General features: G+C 49.6%; 1 protein-coding gene across 2 annotated transcripts in view; it reads right to left on the reverse strand.

The window, feature by feature from the left end:
- LOC135907198 (phospholipid-transporting ATPase ABCA3-like) overlaps positions 1–22270 on the reverse strand; it is a 354979-nt gene that overhangs the window by 236816 nt on the left and 95893 nt on the right. The gene's annotated exons all lie outside the window — the stretch shown is intronic.

A 22270-nucleotide genomic window follows, 5' to 3' on the forward strand; every position in this document is an offset into this window, starting at 1 on the left:
CCTTGGCGCCGCCTACACTGCTCGAGCGTAGCAACGGCGCCAAAATGTGCTCTTCGCAACTCCGTAGATGCTTCTCGAGCAAACGTGGTGCTGATGCACGGCGCCAGGGCCCACGTGATGCTATCAGGCCAATAGCGACATGGCGTCCGCCTCGACCAAAGCGCGCGAGGAGGAGGCGGCATTCTTCAAAGCGTGCCCGTAGAATAGAGAACCTAGTTTAAAGGAGACGGTACCTTCTGCAGTGGTTCGAAAATAAGCAGCGATGGAGCATGGAACCTACTTAGGTGGACGCCAGATGGCGCTGCTCAACTGGAAGCGGAGATACGAGAAGCGATCGGCGAACGACAGAAAGCTTCTCGAGAGCACAGGCAGGCAAAGAAGGCGCAGTTGCCACATGATGAAGTAGCCAGTAAATGGGAAATATACCGGGGATGAAAGTCTATGGTTCAAATACTGGTGCAAGCAAAATTAAAAGTTGAAAGTGAACGTTGGTTGTAAGAAATACGTGCGAAAAAGAAGGCCACACCTAGAATATTTAGGAGTACATGAAATTATTAGGCAGGAAGTCAACAACAATACAAAATATCCTAGACGAAGATGAAAACAGACCGGAAGGAGAAGCGGCAATAAATTACATCCGAAAAGTAACAGCCGAATCGTTCCAAGGCGATGACGAGGTTGTATTTGAAGAAAAAAAGAGCATGAAAGAGACCCAAATGGATAAGGAGCTGGTGTTGACAAATTTAAACTCGAAGAACGCGGAAGAAAAAATTTCTAAGCGCACAGCCACAGGGCTAGACAAGGTTCCCGTTAGGATGGTAAATGAACTAGGACCAAAAAGTAAGGAGGCTCTGTTCAAGGCAGTGGAAAAAAAAAACTTTAAAATATAGATGAATCCCGCACAGTTGGCGGCAAAGTAGAATGAATTTAAGTTATAAAAGTAAGGAGGAGAAAGACAGAATTCACTCGTATTGACCGTTGACCTATACATCGGCAATGTACAGGCTAACAATGCAGGCAATCAAATTAAAACGTGAAGCATCGGCATAGTATAATGGCATTTTGCGAGAGCTTCAGACTGGCTTCAGAATAGGTAGGCGTTTGGATGATAACTTGTTTGTTCTTACTCAGTGTATTGAAATATCAAAAGAAGAAAGGAGACCGTTGTATGTGGGCTTTTCAGACATTACAGGAGCCTACGACAACGTAGCCCGCAACATTTTGTAGGACATTCTGGAAGGGGAAGGCTTAGGCAACGATTTTCTACAGCTTTTGAGAGAGATTTACCTGGAATATACCGTTTGCGTTGAATGGCAAGGGATGAGGAGCGAGGAGAAAGTTCATAACAACAAGGGACTGAGGCAGGAGCGCCCTTCATCCCAGCTGCTGTTTATGATGTACATGGTGGGGATGGAGAGGGTGCTAGAAGGAAGTAATATTGGGTTTAATCTCTCATACAAACAGGCGGGTACAGTAATAGAGCAGCAAGTCCCAGGTTTATTTTATGCGGTCGACATTGTGTTGCTAGCTAACAAGAAAAAGAGATTTGCAATGTCTGGCTAATATCTGTGGACAGGAAGGCAAAAATTTAGGTTTGAAATTTAGCGTTGGGAAATCATGTGTTATGGTATTCAATGAAAACAGTGAACAGACAGTGGAGATACAGGGCCAATAAATACATCGGGTGACAGAGCATAAATACCTTGGTATAAGGATAAACCAAGGCAATGGATATATGGAAACACCAGAAAAAACCATAACAGTAAAGGGGAAGAGGAATACAACCATAATGAAGCCCAGAGCGCTATGGGGATACAATAGGTACCAGGTCCTTTTAAGGATGCGGAAACGTGTAATGGTTCCAGGACTTACTTTTGGAAATGCGGTTCTTTGCTATAAATCAGGGGTACACTCAGGACTCGACGGGAACCAAAGGTCAGTGGGTCGCCTCGCATTGGGCGCTCACGGGAAGACTACAAATCATGCTGTGCAGGGTGATATGGGCTGGACTAGTTTTGAAGTGAGGGAAGCTCGCAGTGAAATTTAGTATGAAGAACGGCTGAGGAATATGGAAGAAAGTAAATGGGCTGGGAGAGTGTTCAGGTATCTGTACAGGAATAACATTGATTCACAGTGGAGGAAAAGAACTAGGAAGCTTACCAGCGAGTATGCGGCCTGTAGGGTGGGCAACACAGCAGCAAAGAAGGTCAAGCGGAAAGTCAGAAAGGCTGAATTGATCTCATGGGTGGCGGCAATGGAAAATAAACCTGCCATGAGTAACTACTTAACAGGGAAAAACGAAATCAGGAAAGAAACGTACCATTTATGATAACTCAAAGGGAAGCTCATTACTTTTCGAAGCGAGATCGGTATGCCTTAGAACACTCACCTCTAAAGCGAGATATAAGAAGGAAGAAGAAGCATGTGCTTGCTGCGGTAAAGCTAGGGAAACTACGGAGCATGTTTTATTAGACTGTAAAGAAGTCTAACCAGCGTTCGATTTAGGCATCTCTGGCCACCTTGAAGCCCTTGGATTCAGAGGGAGCAGTGGTAAAGGAAATATGTCCGCAATAGACATTAGTAAGAGGTGATCGGAGGATTGGTGGAAGTAGGGAAACGACAAGAGACGGAGACGTAGAAAAGCACAGTTCGCAATAGGGGATCAGAAAATTTCGGCGTGGTAGTTCATAGTGTCTTTTTTTTTCTTTTTCCATTGTTTAACCTAGGTAGAATATTAGTCGGTATAGTAGCAAGAGCTTGGTGGCGCAACCCAGCGCCCCGTTCCAAAGGGGACACCCATAACATACATACATACATACATACATACATACATACATACATACATACATACATACATACATACATACATACATACATACATACATACATACATACATACATACATACATACATACATACATACATACATACATACATACATACATACATACATACATACATACATACATACATACATACATACATACATACATACATACATACATACATACATACATACATACATACATACATACATACATACATACATACATACATACATACATACATACATACATACATACATACATACATACATCCATCCATCCATCCATCCATCCATCCATCCATCCATCCATCCATCCATCCATCCATCCATCCATCCATCCATCCATCCATCCATCCATCCATCCATCCATCCATCCATCCATCCATCCATCCATCCATCCATCCATCCATCCATCCATCCATCCATCCATCCATCCATCCATCCATCCATCCATCCATCCATCCATCCATCCATCCATCCATCCATCCATCCATCCATCCATCCATCCATCCATCCATCCATCCATCCATCCATCCATCCATCCATCCATCCATCCATCCATCCATCCATCCATCCATCCATCCATCCATCCATCCATCCATCCATCCATCCATCCATCCATCCATCCATCCATCCATCCATCCATCCATCCATCCATCCATCCATCCATCCATCCATCCATCCATCCATCCATCCATCCATCCATCCATCCATCCATCCATCCATCCATCCATCCATCCATCCATCCATCCATCCATCCATCCATCCATCCATCCATCCATCCATCCATCCATCCATCCATCCATCCATCCATCCATCCATCCATCCATCCATCCATCCATCCATCCATCCATCCATCCATCCATCCATCCATCCATCCATCCATCCATCCATCCATCCATCCATCCATCCATCCATCCATCCATCCATCCATCCATCCATCCATCCATCCATCCATCCATCCATCCATCCATCCATCCATCCATCCATCCATCCATCCATCCATCCATCCATCCATCCATCCATCCATCCATCCATCCATCCATCCATCCATCCATCCATCCATCCATCCATCCATCCATCCATCCATCCATCCATCCATCCATCCATCCATCCATCCATCCATCCATCCATCCATCCATCCATCCATCCATCCATCCATCCATCCATCCATCCATCCATCCATCCATCCATCCATCCATCCATCCATCCATCCATCCATCCATCCATCCATCCATCCATCCATCCATCCATCCATCCATCCATCCATCCATCCATCCATCCATCCATCCATCCATCCATCCATCCATCCATCCATCCATCCATCCATCCATCCATCCATCCATCCATCCATCCATCCATCCATCCATCCATCCATCCATCCATCCATCCATCCATCCATCCATCCATCCATCCATCCATCCATCCGGAGTTTGTTTGAATTTTGTGGCGAATGGACGTGCTATATGGGGCTCTGCGGCGACGAAATCATAAGTTTTTGTGCATGCTTTGAGCTTGCTTCTGTTTTTTATTTGCAGATTTTTTGCCTTTAAATAGTAATTGGGTGGTTTGCTTTTTCTTTCCTTTTTTGTCTCTGGTATTTCGGGTGCACAGGTGTGCTTTCCGTACATTTGGTTTTGCAGGATGGTTAGAGCGTCCTTTCGTGTCACGTGCAGCCGGGTGGGACGTTGAGTGTTTGTAGTCTTTAAATGGTAGATTGGAAGTGGCAAGACGAATAGCTATTAGCGGTTTTATGGTTTTACTGTGCGTGTTTTGGTAGGAAAGTGGGAGCGTGGTCGCGTGATTGAGCTCGTGCGAGAGCGTGTCATAGCTTCGGTCTCCGCTCCATTGATTGTTTTTGAAACAGTGGTAAAAGTCGTTTTGCGACATTTTGAGGATTTAGATCCTGTGCGTATCGGTTTTTTGCCTTAAGGCACGGGCTCTGCATTGATAAAATATTATAGTATTCGCATCAGTAGTAGCATTATTATAGTATTGTAGTATTTGCAGAAAGCCGTGCAATACATGGCGAGAAAGACCGGAAAGCAAGCACTGAGCGGGGGGGTGGGGGGGTCCCTCACAGCAGATAAGGAGATAGACGAGAATCAGCCGGCAGACAATGTGATGTCGATACTAGGCTGCAGAAAACGGAGGCTTTCCGGGAAGAGCTTCTCAAACAGGTTCAAGAGCTCAAAAATGAGCTACACAGGGAACGTGAGGCACGTAAGGTAGTTGAAAAGAGACTAGAAGCAGCCGAGAAAAAGCAGAACAGGGCCGCCATTGTGAACAAGAATGTGCGTGACAATAGAACGCTGACGCCCGGCGCGACAGACGAGGGAGCGTCAGCGAAGTATGTGCAAGGTAAATATACCTGGTAGCGAAGCTTCCATAGAAGCCCATACGTTCAAAACATGGCTCTCCATCGGCGGTCCATGGGGCTTAGCGCCATCTGTATGTGGTGGGAGCACTTCCGGCGGAAGAAAAAATAATGTGACGCCATGTCCGTTAAAAGCAGAAGTGACGTCATTTTGTTTTCGAAGGCGCGAAATTCGTTTTGTTGTTCTTCCTTTGGAGCTATATATTCAAATGCCCCGCCATTCGACTTGATGGGCGTTTCGAGCTTTCAGCGTGGAAAGCGATGCAGGAAAAGGCCAGCCGTACGGTTGTCGGAATGGCATCCCTGCACAGAACATACTTTCTTTGGAGGCCGACGAAAGCTTTAGGTGTAGGGTGCTGATCCTATTGTTGGATGCCAAGCCCGTCGGCAAGCGCAGTCGCACGAAAACAACTACACAATTAACTGGCGGTCGTAACTCACTACTTTTGACTGAAAAGATTAAGAAGCAATGAAGCTACCTACGTCACCAAATTCAGACAAACATCGACAAGCAAGAAAGCACAAACTGTGAGGAGGGCGTATTTGAACAGGTGATACGAGTGCGCCTTTCTGCCCATTTCAAGCGTGCATTGCATTGCGAGTGATAGTGGCGTCAACGCCCCCTGTAGCGATGGGCGCTAAAAAGAAATGCATTTATTAATAATAATGAAGTTAAACTCGTATTTTCTTAACTCGTCACGAATATATAAAATTGACTAGGAATTTTATTTTCTTTGAATGAATTTAACTGTGTCTCGTTTGAATTAAAAAACGCGTTTTTCTTTCCCAATGTTTGTTCCCTCCAAACATAGTCGCGCTTCGATCGCTGCTCCCATATCCCCCCATGCTGGTGTCGGTGACAATCTGTACTGAACCGCTTTTCGCCCGAAGCTTCGCAACCTATTTGAATCGACCTTGGTACGTGTACGTGTAATGAATGCAGCGTGATGAAGGGTTAGCTGGAAAGAGCGGCACCTACCTTGAGGCCCCCATGCGGAAAAAGAAGGAATCCAGCGGACAATGCCCCTTGTCGAGTCAAAATCACGCGCAAAACGACAAAGGGAAGCAGGGCGAGGTAGGAGAGAGTGAAAGGGTGATTATCGCCGGCGACCCAAACTTGGCTGGGTGCTCAAAAGCAATCGTGGATAGGGTGAAAGGTGACGAAAGAGTGGCGGTAGGGACATTTTCAGGGAGGACACTGAGTTCTGTCATCGAGCTAGCAAAAGAAAAGCTCGCAGAAAATGCCCAAGTGGGCAACCTTGTCATAATGGCAGGTGGGCTAAATGACGTTCTAAAGAGGAAAGGAACTGGACTAGCCCAGCACTTGGCGAAGGGGGTGGACGACTTGTGCGAGCTATCCTCTCAGGTGCAGATCGTGGTGTGCACGGTGCCGGAGGTGCCTGTACGTGACAACCACGTACAAACAGCCGTAGTGGCTGCGAATGAGGCAATATGGAAAATGAGCCGAGATAAAGGCTTCGAGATTGTCGAAGTAAACAGGGAAGTGGGAAGTTGTGGTACTTTTGAACGGGACGGGATCCACTTCAATTACAGGCTGGCGCGATAAGTGGGCTGGTGGCTTGGTGGTCGCGCTGTTGCTTATTTAGGGGGCCCATGGGCGCTCAGGAGGCCAGAGCAAATAGTAATGAAGAAGGTCCCCTAGGGGAACCTCAGAAGGGCATCGCCGTTGATAACAGAAAAAGGAGGAAAGCAAGAAAACGAACTCGCCATGCAATAGGCTACATAAACATGCAGGGCGGCAGAAGAAAGGAAAAGTGAGAAGAGATTGAGGAGCAGTTACATAGAGAACAAATAGGGGTGTATGCGGTTATAGAAACGCACCTTAGAGACTCAGAAGATCCGCCAGTTATTGAGAATTATGTTTGGGAATGGTGCAACAGAACTAAGTCGGAAAGAAATGGAGGGGGAGTCGGAATGCTCATCCATCAGGGAGCCAAATGGAAAAGAGTAAATTCCAAATGTCAAGAGCATCTTTGGTTATCAGGTACATTGAGTGTGAAAAAAAAAAACTTGGCTGGGCGTTACGTATTTGGGGACCGGAAATAATTGCACAGAGAAGAATGAAGAGTTAATGGAATGCATAAGCGATGATATTGACTCGTATACTTATCTTTATCGGGCGACCACGTTTCGCCGCCTAACAAATGTTATCGTGCGCCTGCATGTAAAAGAAGTTTCTGGAATTTTATCGATGGTTCCCCCCACTGTCTTTCACCGCAACTTGTGTAATCTGATTGCATGTATGCGCGACGCGAATTGTGTAGAACTTTGTGGAAGGCACGCGGGTCCCATCGGTTAATCGGCAAAATTCCACGACTGATCTATAAAAGCCGACGCGCTTGACCCGCTGATCAGATTTTCGACGATCGCCGAGCGTGTTCGCCGCTATCGTTGTGTTATAAGGGTAGCCTGTTTGGTGGGCACAGGTTCGCCCAATAAAAGTTAGTTTTGTCGTTCACAGTATTGCTACTGTGTTATTCAACGTCACCACCACGTGACATCTGGTGGAGGTGCTTTTGGTTCATGTACCGGACGCCCCCGACAAGCCGTGATCCAAGCCCGAAACGCAAAGACATCACGAACATAGTCCCGGACCATCGAGCAATCCGCCGCCTCCAACAACTGCCTCCGGAGCACGGACTTTTGCCTGAGATGACCAGGAAGATCGCCACCAAGCCCACCCCAATGGCAGCCCCAGCTTCACCCACCGTGCTGCAGCAGCCCAGGGAGCCGCCGACGTTCCGTGGTTCAACATTCGAGGACAAGGAAAGCTGGCTTGAGACATACGAGAGGGTCGCTGCATTTAACAACTGGAATAGCGACGACAAACTGCGATATGTGTTCTTCGCATTGGAAGACACAGCCAGGACGTGGTTCGAGAACCGAGAAACCACCTTAACGACCTGGGAGCTGTTCCGAAGCGGCTTGCTGCAGACATTCGCAAGCTTCGTACGCCGAGAACGAGCCCATGCGCTATCAGAATCCCGGGTGCAACTACCAAATGAGACCACCACGATTTTTACAGAAGAAATGAGCCGCCTATACCACCACGCCAACCCGGAAATGTCCGAGGAGAAGAAAGTCCGCCTATTAATGCGTGGTGTAAAGGAGGAAATTTTCGCCGGAATGGTATACGGAGCCCACCGCAGACCGTTGAGGAGTTTCTTCGCGAGGCCACCAGCATCGAGAAGACACTGAAAATGCGGAACCGGCAATTCAACCACCGCTATAACTCGACAAACTACGCCGGAGTTCAGTCACTGGCCACCGACGACCTGCGCGAGAATATCCGAGCGGTAGGAGCTGCAAAAGCTGTTCTCGTCATCACAGCCTCAAGTGGCGTCGATTGCCAACGCCGTACGTGAGGAGGTCCAACAACAACTCGGAGTAGCCCCTGAATTGCCGCAACCTCAGCCGCAAGTGATGGCATACGCCGCCGTCGCCCGCCTTCAAGGTCCCCCTCCACGACCATGCCAGGGCCCCGTAACACCGCAATTCCGTCGACCACCATCGCCGCCGCCAGCACGCCCACCCGTCGCCAAGCGCAGCTGCCCGAGGGAGACAGACGTTTGGCGCGCTCCTGACCCCCGCCCGCTCTGCTACCACTGCGGAGAAGCAGGTCACGTCTACCGATGATGCCCATACCGGGAGATGGGACTGCGAGGTTTCGCCGTCAACGCTCCGCGCCCGCAGCAAGGTGAACGCCCTCGCGATATCGCCGACTACCTCGCCGCTACTCAGTGGAGCTCGCGACGACCGTCGCGTTCACCATCACCAGGCCGCTACCTGTCGCCGCAGCGCCGACCATACACTGGCCCAGCCCGGGGCCGGTCAGCGAGCCCATATCCGGAAAACTAAAGGCAGCAACCAATGGAGGTGCGGTTGCTGTTCGTCGAACTGACGAAGATCCTCCGCCACCGACGAAGACGCCGAAGAAACTACCTCGACGACATAACGACACGCCGCCATCCCGGCGAAGTCTGGAAGTAAATAATACGACGACGAAAGACAACCTGATAACGCGACGTTCCAGCTTCAGTTTAACACGACGCAGCCGTGATCCGACGCCAAGACCTAACTGTAACGCCAGACAAAGGACCACCGACCTCGACGTGCTTCTCGACGGCCACGCAGTTACCGCCTTAGTAGACACAGGGGCTGACTACTCCGTAATGAGTGGAAATATCGCCGCCCATTCGAAAAAAGTCAAAACTGCATGGGAAGGCCCTCAAATTCGAACTGCTGGAGGACACCTCATTAGTCCGACTTGAGTCGGCACGGCAAGAATTACCGTTGATGACCGGACTTACCCTGCCACCTTTGTTATCCTACAGCAGTGTTCACGAGACGTCGTTCTCGGCATGGACTTCCTGAACCAACACGGCGCAATCATCGACCTGAAGTTGAAGTCGATAACGCTGTCGGAAGATCAAGCGATACCACCGGAGAGCCTTCGTAGTCGCCACGCCTTGAGGGTGCTCGAAGATCAAGTGAGCATCCCGCCTCGCTCCAGCATTGTCATTTCGGTCGGCACCGAAACACCCGCTGACGTAGAAGGCGTCATCGATGGCGACCAACGTCTACTGCTCGGCCGTGAAATTTGCGTCGAAAGAGGGATCGCTCGAATGCACGGAGGAAACACGAAGGTGTTGCTGACAAACTTCAGCCAGGAGTTCAAGCACATCAACAAGGGTACGACGATCGCATACATCGAGGAAATTCAGGAAACCAGCGATGCGTTTGTCCTCTCGGATTCTGTTGCATCCACTCCGACGACCGTAGTTCCCGAGCCAGACTTCGACATAAATCCAAGTCTCCCCGTGAGTAAGAAGCAACAGCTCAGAAGTCTGCTTCGACGATACAAAAACTGTTTTTCGACGTCATCGAGGATTCGACAAACCCCAGTCGCAAAGCATCGCATAATAACCGAAGAGTGCGCCCGACCACTCCCCCAGAGCCCTTACCGAGTTTCGACGCAAGAACGCGAAGCTATAAGGCACCAAGTCGACGAAATGCTGCGCGACGACATCATCCAGCCGTCGAAAAGTCCGTGGGCGACTCTAGTTGTTTTAGTGAAGAAAAAGGACGGAACCCTACGTTTCTGCGTCGATTATCGTCGATTGAACAAAATGACGAAGAAAGACGTATACCCCCTCCCACGGATAGGCGACGCATTGGATCGGCTCTGAAATGCTAAATACTTCTCATCGAAGGACCTCAAGTGTGGCTACTGGCAAATAGAAGTCGACGAAAGGGATCGCGAAAAGAACGCCTTCATCGCGCCAGACGGCCTCTACGAGTTCAAGGTTATGCCATTCGGACTGTGCTCGGCGCCTGCAACGTTCCAGCCCGTCATGGACACGGTGTTAGCAGGATTGAAGTGGCAGACCTGTCTCGTTTACTTGGATAATGTCGTCGTCTTCGCCGGAAATTTCGACGACCACCTCAAGCGGCTTGCGACAGTACTAGAAGCCATCAAGTCGTCAGGGCTTACTCCGAAGCCGGAAAAATGCCGCTTCGCTTACGATGAGCTTCTGTTCCTAGGCCACGTAATCAGCAAATCTGGTGTCCGTCCAGACCCGCAAAAGACAGCGGCAATCGCACAGTTCCCGGAACCCATCGACAAGAAGGCAGTGCGTAGATTCCTTGGCATGTGTGCCTACTATAAACGCTTTGTCAAGGACTTTTCATGCTCACCGAGCCGTTGACACGTCTAAATAAATGTGATGTTGAGTTCAAGTGGGAAACGCCGCAGGCCGACGCATTTGAAAACTCAAAAGACGTATGCAGTCGCCGCCGGCAGTTGCGCACTTCGACGAGTACGCCGATACAGAAATCCATACTGACGCCAGTAGCCTTGGCCTCGGTGCCGTTCTAGTGCAGAGTAGAAACGGCGTCGAACAGGTGATAGCTTACGCTAGCCGGTCGCTGTCAAAAGCGGAAGGCAACTATTCTACGACCGAAAAGGAATGCCTCGCCATTGTTTGGGCTACAGCTAAATTTCGCCCTTATCTTTATGGCAGGCCATTCAAAGTCGTCAGTGACCATCACGCGTTGTGTTGGTTAGCGAATATAAAGGATCCTTCAGGACGATGTTACGTTTCGCCTACGACGCGCGGTAAAGCCGGCGCGGATGCAACGTACGCCGGAGCTTCTTTCAAAGCGGCGGACATTTTGGCCTGTTCGGAGCGGCCGCGACGCATCCCCGCCGAGCGCGTCCCGGCATGTTCAGTGCCACGTGTCTTTGTGTGTGCGTGTGTGTGTGTGTGCCCACGCTTGTCAAAGCGCGGCAGCCGGGGAGAGGAGCTCCCCCAGTGGGAAGCGAGGAGGTCTGACCGACGCCGGCCCGGCTGATGCGTCACCTCCTTGTTTCTAGATGTCTCTCAGTCCGTCCGTGCGTCGCTGTCACGTGGTGTCATCTCGTGACCTTCCTTCTTGCCCGCGACGCCAAGAGTATAAAAGCAGCTGCTCCTGGACGCCAAGAGAGAGGCTCCGATTTCTTCTGTTGAGTAACGTGCTCTTCCGTCTCCCCACTTCGGTCGACCTGACCGGCCGCTCTTTTGCGATGCTAGAATAAACAAGTTGTTCTGTTAGCAGTCGACTCATGCTTTGCCGGGACCTTCAGATGCTTCCAGTGTGCCCCAGGCCTCCAGGCCGACGCTACCCTTGGGGCTTGCGACCCATTTGCAACAACGGGCGCCAGCGGTCCGATTGCAATAACGGGTGTCAGCACTGAGGTTCAACAGCTGGTGGCAGCGCTGAGATTCCAACAGCCGGTGCCATCGGTGAGGTTCCAACAGCTGGTTGCCAGCGGTGAGATCGCGACAACGGAGGCCAGCGGCGAAGATATGCGGTTGACTGTCTGCTGAGCAGCACAACGACCATCCGGGAGCCGTGTCACGAGCCCTGTGTGATGACTGGTTGCCTGCAGCGGAACGACTGCGCTGAATTCTTGTCTGCGAGGTTTGGTGAGTGCGGGACTTTCTTCTGAGTTTTGCCAGGCTTTTGTTAGTGTCAGAAACAGAGCTGGTAATTGTGGTTGTCGTTGCTGCCGGGTTAGTTTGCGGCAAGACAATAGTAGGCAGTAGAGAAAGCAGCATTCAGAGCAGCCATGGATTTGAAGTCCTTGCGCAAACCGAAATTGTTGGAGCTTGCAAGAGAGTTGGGTTTGGATGTCTCAGACAAACTCAGAAAACCAGAACTGCTAAGGGCTATTCTTGAGTTGGAAGCTGAGGATGACGAGCTGTCGGAATGCCTTGAGACCATTGAGGAGAGGGAGACGGCAAAAAGACAGGAGCGCGAACTTAGAGAACAGAAAGAGAAAGATGAGCGTGAACGTAAACAACAGATAGAACGAGAGCAACAAGAGAAAGATGAGCGTGAACGTAAAGAACAAATAGAACGAGAGCAACAAGAGAAAGAAAAAGAGCGAGAGGAACAAGAGAAAAAAGAAGGGCGTGACCGTCAACACGCTTTGGAAATGAAGCGTCTCGAGGTAGAGATGGAACGCGCTCGTAATGGAAGTCAGGCACACGGTGCAGGAGAACGAGTATTGTTCAAAATGACTGACTTGATGCGGCCGTTTAAGCTTGGAGAGGACATTGGTTTGTTCCTGGTTAACTTTGAGCGAACGTGCGAGAAGCAGGGGTTCTCTCGGGAAACGTGGCCACAGCGCTTGCTCACTTTGTTACCCGGCGAGGCGGCCGACGTAGTCGCTCGCTTGGAGAGAGAGGAGGCAGAGGATTTCGACTAAGTGAAATCGAGTCTGCTAAACAAGTACAGGCAGTCAGCGGAGGCGTTCCGTCGGAAGTTTCGAGAAAATGAGAAGGGTAAAAGTGAGTCATATACAGAGTTTGCCTACAGGCTAATGTCAAACATGCAGGAGTGGCTCAAAGAAGAGAAAGCGTTTGGTGACCACGAGAAAGTTCTGCAGTGTTTCGGGCTAGAACAGTTTTATAGTCGGTTACCTGAGAACGTGCGGTACTGGGTCTTGGATAGGCCAGACGTTAGTACGGTGGCTAGAGCCGCTGAGCTAGCCGAAGAGTTTGTGACGCGTCGGGCTCGCGGAGCTAAGGACGGTCAAAAGGGTGAATTTGGCTCCAAGTTTGAGAGGCCGAAGTTCACGCCCATAAGAGCAAAGGGGGACACACGTAGTGCGGACGCGAGTGAAAGCAGTCCGACCGAACGTGAGGAGACGGCGGCAGCCGAAGCCGAACGCAGAAAGCGGTTAGAGGCGAGGCAAGCGCGCGTGTGGTATACGTGCCAGAAGCCGGGTCACTTTTCGGCGCAGTGTCCGGAAACAAAAACAAAAGTCGTGTTTTTGTCATTATGCAGCACTGACGAGAACATGAAGCTTCTCGAGCCTTACATGCGAGACCTCCTTGTGAACGGGAAAGAGTGCCGAGTGCTTCGCGATTCCGCGGCTACGATGGATGTAGTTCACCCCTCTTACGTAGAACCCGATATGTTCACGGGCGAGTGCGCATGGATCAAACAAGCCGTGGAAGCTCATAGCGTGTGTCTGCCCGTAGCAAAAGTGCTTATTGAAGGTCCTTTCGGAGCACTTGAGACGGAGGCGGCAGTGTCATCTATGCTGCCCCCCCAGTACCCGTACCTATTTTCGAACAGGTCCGATCACCTCCTGCGCGAGAAGGGGCTTTTGTTTGGTGAGGCTAGCGTTCAGGCCTTAACCAGATCGAAGGTTCGGGAGCTCGCTGCAAAGGCAGTAGTTGCGGGGCCGATGTTGTCGAACGATGAGAAAGGGTCAGAGGCGCAGCAAGCTGATATTCAGAGCACGCCCGAACTGAATAAAATTGAGCCTGTAGCGTTAAAGGCACCAGATACTGGAGAGGAAATTCCCGATGCGGGAAAATTAGAAGAGCTATCTGCAGATTTGCTCATCGCGCCTACGTCAGACGGACTTAATAGGTTGCTAAAAGTCAGCCGGTCGGCTTTGATAGCCGAGCAAAAGAAGGATGGCAGCCTAGAAAACATACGCTGCATTGTCAAGGAAGGTATCGCCAAGAAGAATGCTCGCTTTGTGGAAAGAGGTGGGGTCCTGTACCGGAAGTATCTAGACCGCAGGGGAGTGGAGTTCGATCAGCTGATCGTGCTTCAGTGCTATCGTCAGGATCTTTTGCGCTTGTCGCATGGGGGTTCGTGGTCCGGACACCTAGGAGTTAAGAAAACTAAGGACCGTCTCTTGCAAGAGTTCTATTGGCCAGGGTGTTTTCGGGACGCAGACCACTTTATGAAGACATGCGACACCTGTCAGCGGGTGGGCAAACCAGGGGACAAATAGAGGCCGCCGTTGAAGTTGGTACCTATCATTACGGAGCCTTTTAGACGGCTCGTTATTGATACAGTGGGACCTCTGCCGGTAAGAGCCACGGGGTACAGACACATTTTGACTGTGATGTGCCCAGCGACAAAGTTCCCTGAAGCAGTGCCGCTTAAAGAACTCAGCTCAGTTGAGATAGTCAATGCACTACTGTCCATATTTGCGCGAGTTAGTTTTCCTGCGGAAATCCAATCAGATCAGGGCACATTGTTTACTAGCGCTTTGACGACAGCCTTTCTCGAAAGGTGCGGGGTAAAGCTGTTACACAGCTCAGTGTACCAACCCCAGTCGAATTCCGTAGAGAAGCTCCACTCCGTCGTGAAGCGCGTGTTGAGAGCATTGTGGTTTGAACAACAAACTGACTGGGAGTTTTTTCTGCCTGGGGTGATGTTTGCATTGAGGACCGCGCCGCATGTGGCTACAGGGTTTTCGCCAGCTGAGCAAGTGTACGGTCGCTCGCTGCGATCTCCGCTTCGCATGCTTCGAAACGGATCACTGCCCTCTCCAATGGCTGCAGACCATCTCTTTCACAAATGGCCGCCTCCTGCGCTGGAGCCTCGCTTTGCAATAACATTCCTTTGAGGTGCGTTACAAAAAGGGGAGTCTCAACGGTAACGCCGATGGCTTAAGTCGAAGCCCCTAACGTGGGAATCAGCCTCAAAATTGTTTGTTATTGATGTTTTTCTTCCTGAGGCAGGATTTTAAACATATTGCTTTTGTGTTGTGTTTCAAAGTGATGATGTGCTTTCTAGTGCACTTTTCCGATTTGTGGACGCGTTCTGAGTGCTGCTATAGACTACTGTAAGGAACTAGGCAGTAGTATAAAAGGGGAAAGAGCCTGGCATGTCTTAGTGAGGGTTGTGCCGTGCTTGCTGACTGAGCGGCTGAGTTTCGGCGCAGTTCTAACGCTTGCTGGGAAAGAGAACAAAAATGGCAACTCTCCTTAAGTCACTTTGCAGTGTTCTGTGTGAACCTGAACGTGAGAACGAGGCCTTCTCGGTGCGCTGCGCTCAAGAAACGCCGAGGGACGACCGACTTCGGTTATGAGCATCATCGAGCGACATCCCTCCGGACAGCGGATGCAGTCCCCTGACCATCGGGATCTCCCTCCCCCGGCGGGGCGATCTGTTACGTTTCGCCTACGACGCGCGGTAAAGCCGGCGCGGATGCAACGTACGCCGGAGCTTCGTTCAAAGCGGCGGACATTTTGGCCCGTTCGGAGCGGCCGCGACGCATCCCCGCCGAGCGCGTCCCGGCATGTTCAGTGCCACGTGTCTTTGTGTGTGCGTGTGTGTGTCTGTGCCCACGCTTGTCAAAGCGCGGCAGCCGGGGAGAGGAGCTCCCCCAGTGGGAAGCGAGGAGGTCTGACCGGCGCCGGCCCGGCTGATGCGTCACCTCCTTGTCTCTACATGTCTCTCAGTCCGTCCGTGCCTCACTGTCACGTGGTGTCATCTCGTGACCTTCCTTCTTGCCCGCGACGCCAAGAGTATAAAAGCAGCTGCTCCTGGACGCCAAGAGAGAGGCTCCGATTTCTTCTGTTGAGTAAAGTGCTCTCCCGTCTGTCCACTTCGGTCGATCTGACCGGCCGCTCTTTTGCGATGCTAGAATAAACAAGTTGTTCTGTCAGCAGTCGACTCACGCTTTGCCGGGACCTTCAGATGCTTCCAGTGAGCCCCAGGCCTCCAGGCCAACGCTACCCTTGGGGCTTGCGACCCATTTGCAACAACGGGCGCCAGCGGTCCGATTGCAATAACGGGTGTCAGCACTGAGGTTCCAACAGCCGGTGCCATCGGTGAGGTTCCAACAGCTGGTGGCAGCATTGAGATTCCAACAGCCGGTGCCATCGGTGAGGTTCCAACAACGACTAGCACGGTGGAGCCTCAGACTACAAGAATACGACATCAATGTCACCTACAAGTCCGGACGAAAACACTCCGATGCCGATTGCCTATCACGCGCCCCCATTGACCCGCCGCCGCAAGACGACAAGAACGCCGACGCCTTCCTTGGAGTGCTAAGCGCGGAAGACTTCGCTGCACAGCAGCGGGCAGACGCGGAGCTAAACGGCCTCGTCGAATATTTGGAAGCGCACACCGACGTTGTCCCCAGGGCATTTAAGTGCGGATTATCTTCCTTCACGCTTCAAAACAATCTGCTCATGAAGAACTTCTCACCAGTCCGCGCCAACTACCTTGTTGTTGTCCCGTCAGGTCTTCGTCCAGAAGTATTGCACGCCCTGCATGACGATCGGACTGCTGGACACTTCGGATTTTCCCGGACACTATCGAGGATACAAGAAAAGTATTATTGGCCGCACCTGACCGCCGACGTCGCCCGTTATGTCAGAACATGCCGAGACTGTCAGCGACGTAAGACACCGCCGACAAGGCCAGCCGGATTACTACAGCCAATCGAGCTTCCTTGCCGACCATTCCAGCAGATCGGGATGGACTTGCTGGGACCCTTTCCGACGTCAACAACCGGAAATATGTGGATCGTCGTTGCGACGAACTACCTCACCCGCTTCGCTGAAACTAAAGCACTGCCGAAAGGTAGCGCAGCCAAAGTGGTGAAATTCTTTGTCGAAAACATCCTGCTGCGACATGGCGCCCCAGAAGTCCTCATCACCGACAGAGGAACGGCTTTTACAGCGGAGCTCACAAAAGCCATTCTGAACTACAGTCAGACAAGGCACAGGAAGACAACGGCCTACCACCCGCAGAATGGTCTTACGGAGCGGCTGAATAAGACCCTCGCCGACATGCTAGCTATGTAGGTCGACGTCGAACACAAGACCTGGGATGCCGTCCTGCCGTACGTAACATTCGCTTACAACACGGCGGTGCAAGAAACAACACAGATCACGGCCTTCAAGCTGGTCTACGGCAGGAAACCAACGACGACGCTCGACGCCCTGCTGCCGCACGTCACTGACGAGGAGAACGTTGACGTCGCTACCTATCTCCAGCGCTCCGATGAAGCCCGACAGCTCGCCCGCCTGCGAATGAAGAGCCAGCAGAGGACCGACAGCCGACACTACAACCTCCGACGATGCTTCGTCGAGTAGCAGCCCGGCGACCGTGTTTGGGTATGGACCTCGATACGCCGACGAGGACTGAGTGAGAAACTACTGCGACGCTATTTCGGACCCTACAAGGCCATCCGACGTATTCGCGCACTGGACTATGAGGTCGTGCCAGACGGCATTTCGTATTCACAGCTGCGCCGCGCACGACCTGAAGTGGTCCACGTGGTGCGTCTTAAACCGTTTTATGGACGCTAACGAACTTCCCTTATTTTTTCTTTTTTTGCTACCCGCCGTGGTTGCTCAGTGGCTATGGTGTTAGGCTCCTGAGCACGAGGTCGCGGGATCGAATCTTGGCCACGGCGGCCGCATTTCGATGGGGGCGAAATGCGAAAACACCCGTGTACTTAGATTTAGGTGCACGTTAAAGAACTCCAGGTGGTCTAAATTTCCGAAGTCCTCTGCTACGGCGTGCCTCATAATCAGAAAGTGGTTTTCGCACGTAAAACCCCATATATTATTATTATTATTTTTGTTGTTTGCTTTGCTACGAGTGCATATTTATTACTTTCGTTTGTTTGCAGCATCGGGTCGATGCTTTTTAAGAGTGACGTTATGACACGTATACTTACCTTTATCGGGCGACCACGTTTGGCCGCCTAACAAATGTTATCGTGCCGCGCAGGACGCGCTTGCATGTAAAAGAAGTTTCTGGAATGTTATCGATGGTTCCCACCACTGTCTTTCACCGCAACTTGTGTAATCTGATTGCATCTATGCGCGACGCGAATTGTGTAGAACTTTGTGGAAGGCACGCGGGTCCCATCGGTTAATCCGGAACATTCCACGACTGATCTCTAAAAGCCGACGCGCTTGACCCACTGATCAGATTTTCGACGATCGCCGAGCGTGTTCGCCGCTATCGTTGTGCTATAAGTGTAGCCTATTTGGTGGGCACAGGTTCGCTCAGTAAAAGTTAGTTTTGTCGTTCACTGTATGGCTACTGTGTTATTCAACGTCACCACCACGTGACAATATTAAGGGTGTCGGGAATGGTGCTCCAATTGTCTTATTAGGCGACATGAATACCCCAAATACAGGATTTACATGGCCATACCGACAACAACGGGAAATCAATGCTAGACCTTTGTGAGCAACATAACTTCGTTATCGTTACCACAGGGCGTAAGTGTGAAGGGCAGAGCACGTGGGAAGTGGGAAACCGGCAACCGACCATTGATTGCTGTCTGATGACAGAAGCAATTCATGATAAGTTGAGAGAAATGGTCATTGACGAGGAAGGGCATAGCAGCATATGGAGTGGCCGTAAGCGCATCCTTTTGCAAATGGGACAGGTAGTTGCGAAACAGAGCAAGGAGAGCAAGATGACCAGTCCGAATTAGAATGCTGAACAAATAGCAAATATTGTTACTAGAGTCGAGTAAGAACTTGTCAAATGTCCAAGAGTGGCAATATGGCGAGCTTCTAAGTGTAATAACGACAGAAATACGGAAAGAGAAACAATATGTTCGTTGGAAAGAAAGAAACCGAAAAGCTGCTGGAACCGTGATAAACGAGAAGCGATCGCCAAACGACAGAAAGCATCTTGAGAGCACAGGCAGGTAAAGAATGGGCAGTTCTCGCAGGGCGAAGTAAGCAGTAAATGGCAAATATACCAGGAGAAAATGTCTATGGTGTAAATACTGGTGCAAGGAAAATAAAGGTGAAAGTGAACGTTGGTTGGTCAGAAATACGTGAGAAAAAGAAGGCCGCACCTAGAATATTTTGGAACCACATAAAACTATCAGACAGAAAGTCAGCAACAATACAACATATCCTAGACGAAGGTAAAAACAGACTGGAAGGAGAAGCGGCAATAAATTACATCCGGAAAGTAACAGTCGAATCTTTCCAAGGCAATGACGAGTTTGTATTTGAAGACAAAAAGAGGATGAAAGAGAACCAAGTGGTAAAGGAGCTGGTGCTGACGAATTTCAACTGGAAGCGCGCAGCTACGGGGTCAGCCGAGGTTCCCGTTTGGCTGATTAATGAAGTAGGACCAAAAAGTAAGGAAGCTCTGGTGAAAGCAGTGAAAAAAACGTTAAAAGGTAGACGAATACCAGCCAGTTGGCTACACAGTAGAATGAGTTTAATTTATAAAGGTAAGGAGGATAAAGATAGAATTCACTCGTATGGACCGTTGACCATTACATCGGTAATATACAGCGTAGCAATGCAGGAAATCAAATTAAAGCTTCAAGCATGGGCAGAGAATACTGGCATTTAGGGAGAACTTCAGAATGGCTTCACAATATGTAGGCGTTTGGATGATAACTTATTTGTTCTTAATCAGTCTATTGAAATATCAAAAGTTGAAAGCACACCGTTATATGTGGCCTTTTTAGACATTACAGGAGCCTACGACAACGTCGACAGCAACATGTTGAGGGATATTCTGGAAGGGGAAGGCTTAGGTGACGATTGTCTACATCTTTTGAGATACATTTACCTAGAAAATATCATTGCCGTTGAATGGGAAGGGATGAGGAGAAAGTTCACATCAATAAGCGACTGAGGCAGGGTGCCCTTTATCCCTGCTGCTGCTTATGATGTACATGGTGAGGATTACAGGGCCAGGAAATACCTCGGGTAAAGGAATATAAATATCTTGGTATATGGATAAACGAAGGCAATAGATATATGGAAACACAGGAAAAAAACAATAACAGTGAAGGGAAGAGAAATACAGCCATAATGAAGCACAGAGCGCTATGCCGATACAATAGGTACGAGGTCCTCCGAGGTACGTGGAAAGGTGTAATGGTTCAATGGTTTACTTTTTACAAATGCGGTTGTTTGCTAGAAATCAGGGGTACAATCAGGACTCGACGGGAACAAAAGTTCAGTGGGTGGCCTCGCATTGGGCGCTCACGGGAAGACTGGAAATGAAGCTCTGCAGGGTGATACGGGCTCGACTACTTTTGAAGTGAGGGAAGCTCGCAGAAAAATTGAGTATGAAGAACGGTTGAGGAATATGGAAGAAAGTAAATGGGCTGGGAGAGTGTTCAAGTATCTGTACAGGAAAAACATTGGTTCACAGTGGAGGAAAAGAACTAGGAAGCTTACCAGCAAGTATGCGGCATGTAGGGCGGGCAACACAGCAACGAAGAAGGTCAAGTGGAAAGTCAGAGAGGCTGAAATAATCTCATGGGTGGCGGCAATGGCAAAAAAACCTGCCTTGAGTAACTACCTAAGAGGAAAAAACGAAATCAGGAAAGAAACAATTTATGATAACTCAAAGGGAAGCTGATTGCATTCCGAAGCGAGATCGGGATGCCTTAGAATACGCACCTATAAAGCGAGATATAAGACGGAAGAAGAAGCATGTGCTTGCTGCGGTAAAGCTAGGGAGACTATGGAGCATGTTTTCATAGAATGTGAAGACGTCTACCCCATGGTCGACTTAGGCGACACTGGCCTCCTTGAAGCACTTGAGTTCAGCGAGAGCTGTGGAAAAGGAAACATGTCCGCAATAGGGATTAGTAAGAGGTGATTAGAGTATTGATGGAAGAAAAGTAGGGAAACGAGAAAAAGAAACGGAAACATACAAAAGCACAGTTCGAAATAGGGCATCAGAAAATTTGGGTGGGGTGGGACATTAAGCAGTATCATAGTAAGATCTTGGTGGCGCAACCCACCGCCCCGCTCCGAAGGGGACGCTCATAACATTCATTGATCCATCCATATAACCGGAAGTGTTTTTAGAGCGAAATCCGATATGGCCGTTTTTAGCCGGTAGCGTACGCTGGTTCGCGCCGTGTTTGCCCTGTAAGCTATGCGGCATGCCTCAATGCCTTGGCTCCCCTATTGAAAAATTTGTGTGAGAAATAGAACGAGATGTATGCATGTCGCACAGATTTGACGAGAAATAGAACGAGATGGATGCATGTCGCACAGATTTGACGAGAAAAGAACGATATGAAATGCATATTAAACGAACTCGCAGAGAAAACGGGCGAGATCTGTGTGATGTGCTACGCAGACATTTACGAAGTGCACGAGATTTATGCGATGTGCGATATGAATGCATAGAGCTTGAGTGACATGTGTGCGATGAGTTGTGTAGACCTGACGAGATTATGTATGACGTGTGTGAGGTGGCATGTGATGTGTACGCACTGTAGTCGTATGAGCAACTTGATCTTTGAAGATGACTGAATTGTATAAAAAGTGTGTGCACTTAAGTCGTAGTGCATACAAAAGCTCATTAATGACAGTCAGATTTATGAGCTGTTCGTAGTAAATGCAAGAGTGTGATCAATGTGCTGTATGATCACATTGAATCATTATGACACATATATACCAGCATAAACTACAGAGCAAATAAGACGTTCAGAGCTCAACTTCTGGAATTTCATCCCCATCAAAGCTGGTGTCGGTACTTTTGATGCAATGATTTTCACTTGGGGACATATTCTCGGATGAACACTTATGGCGATACTACTGCCTTTGCATGACGCATTCCTCGACCAGCCAGTAAGCACTGGATAGCACAATGATATTGTCAAAAGCTATCAGCAGAGTTTGAATCCCTAGTACAGAGAGTAGATCTGCCTAAGATTTTATTGCAATATAGGAGTCAGGTACCATAAAAGTTTCATAATAAAATGTTACATGTTT

This window comes from Dermacentor albipictus, chromosome 9 (genome assembly GCF_038994185.2).
Source record: "Dermacentor albipictus isolate Rhodes 1998 colony chromosome 9, USDA_Dalb.pri_finalv2, whole genome shotgun sequence".
Classification (NCBI taxonomy): Eukaryota; Metazoa; Arthropoda; class Arachnida; order Ixodida; family Ixodidae; genus Dermacentor; species Dermacentor albipictus.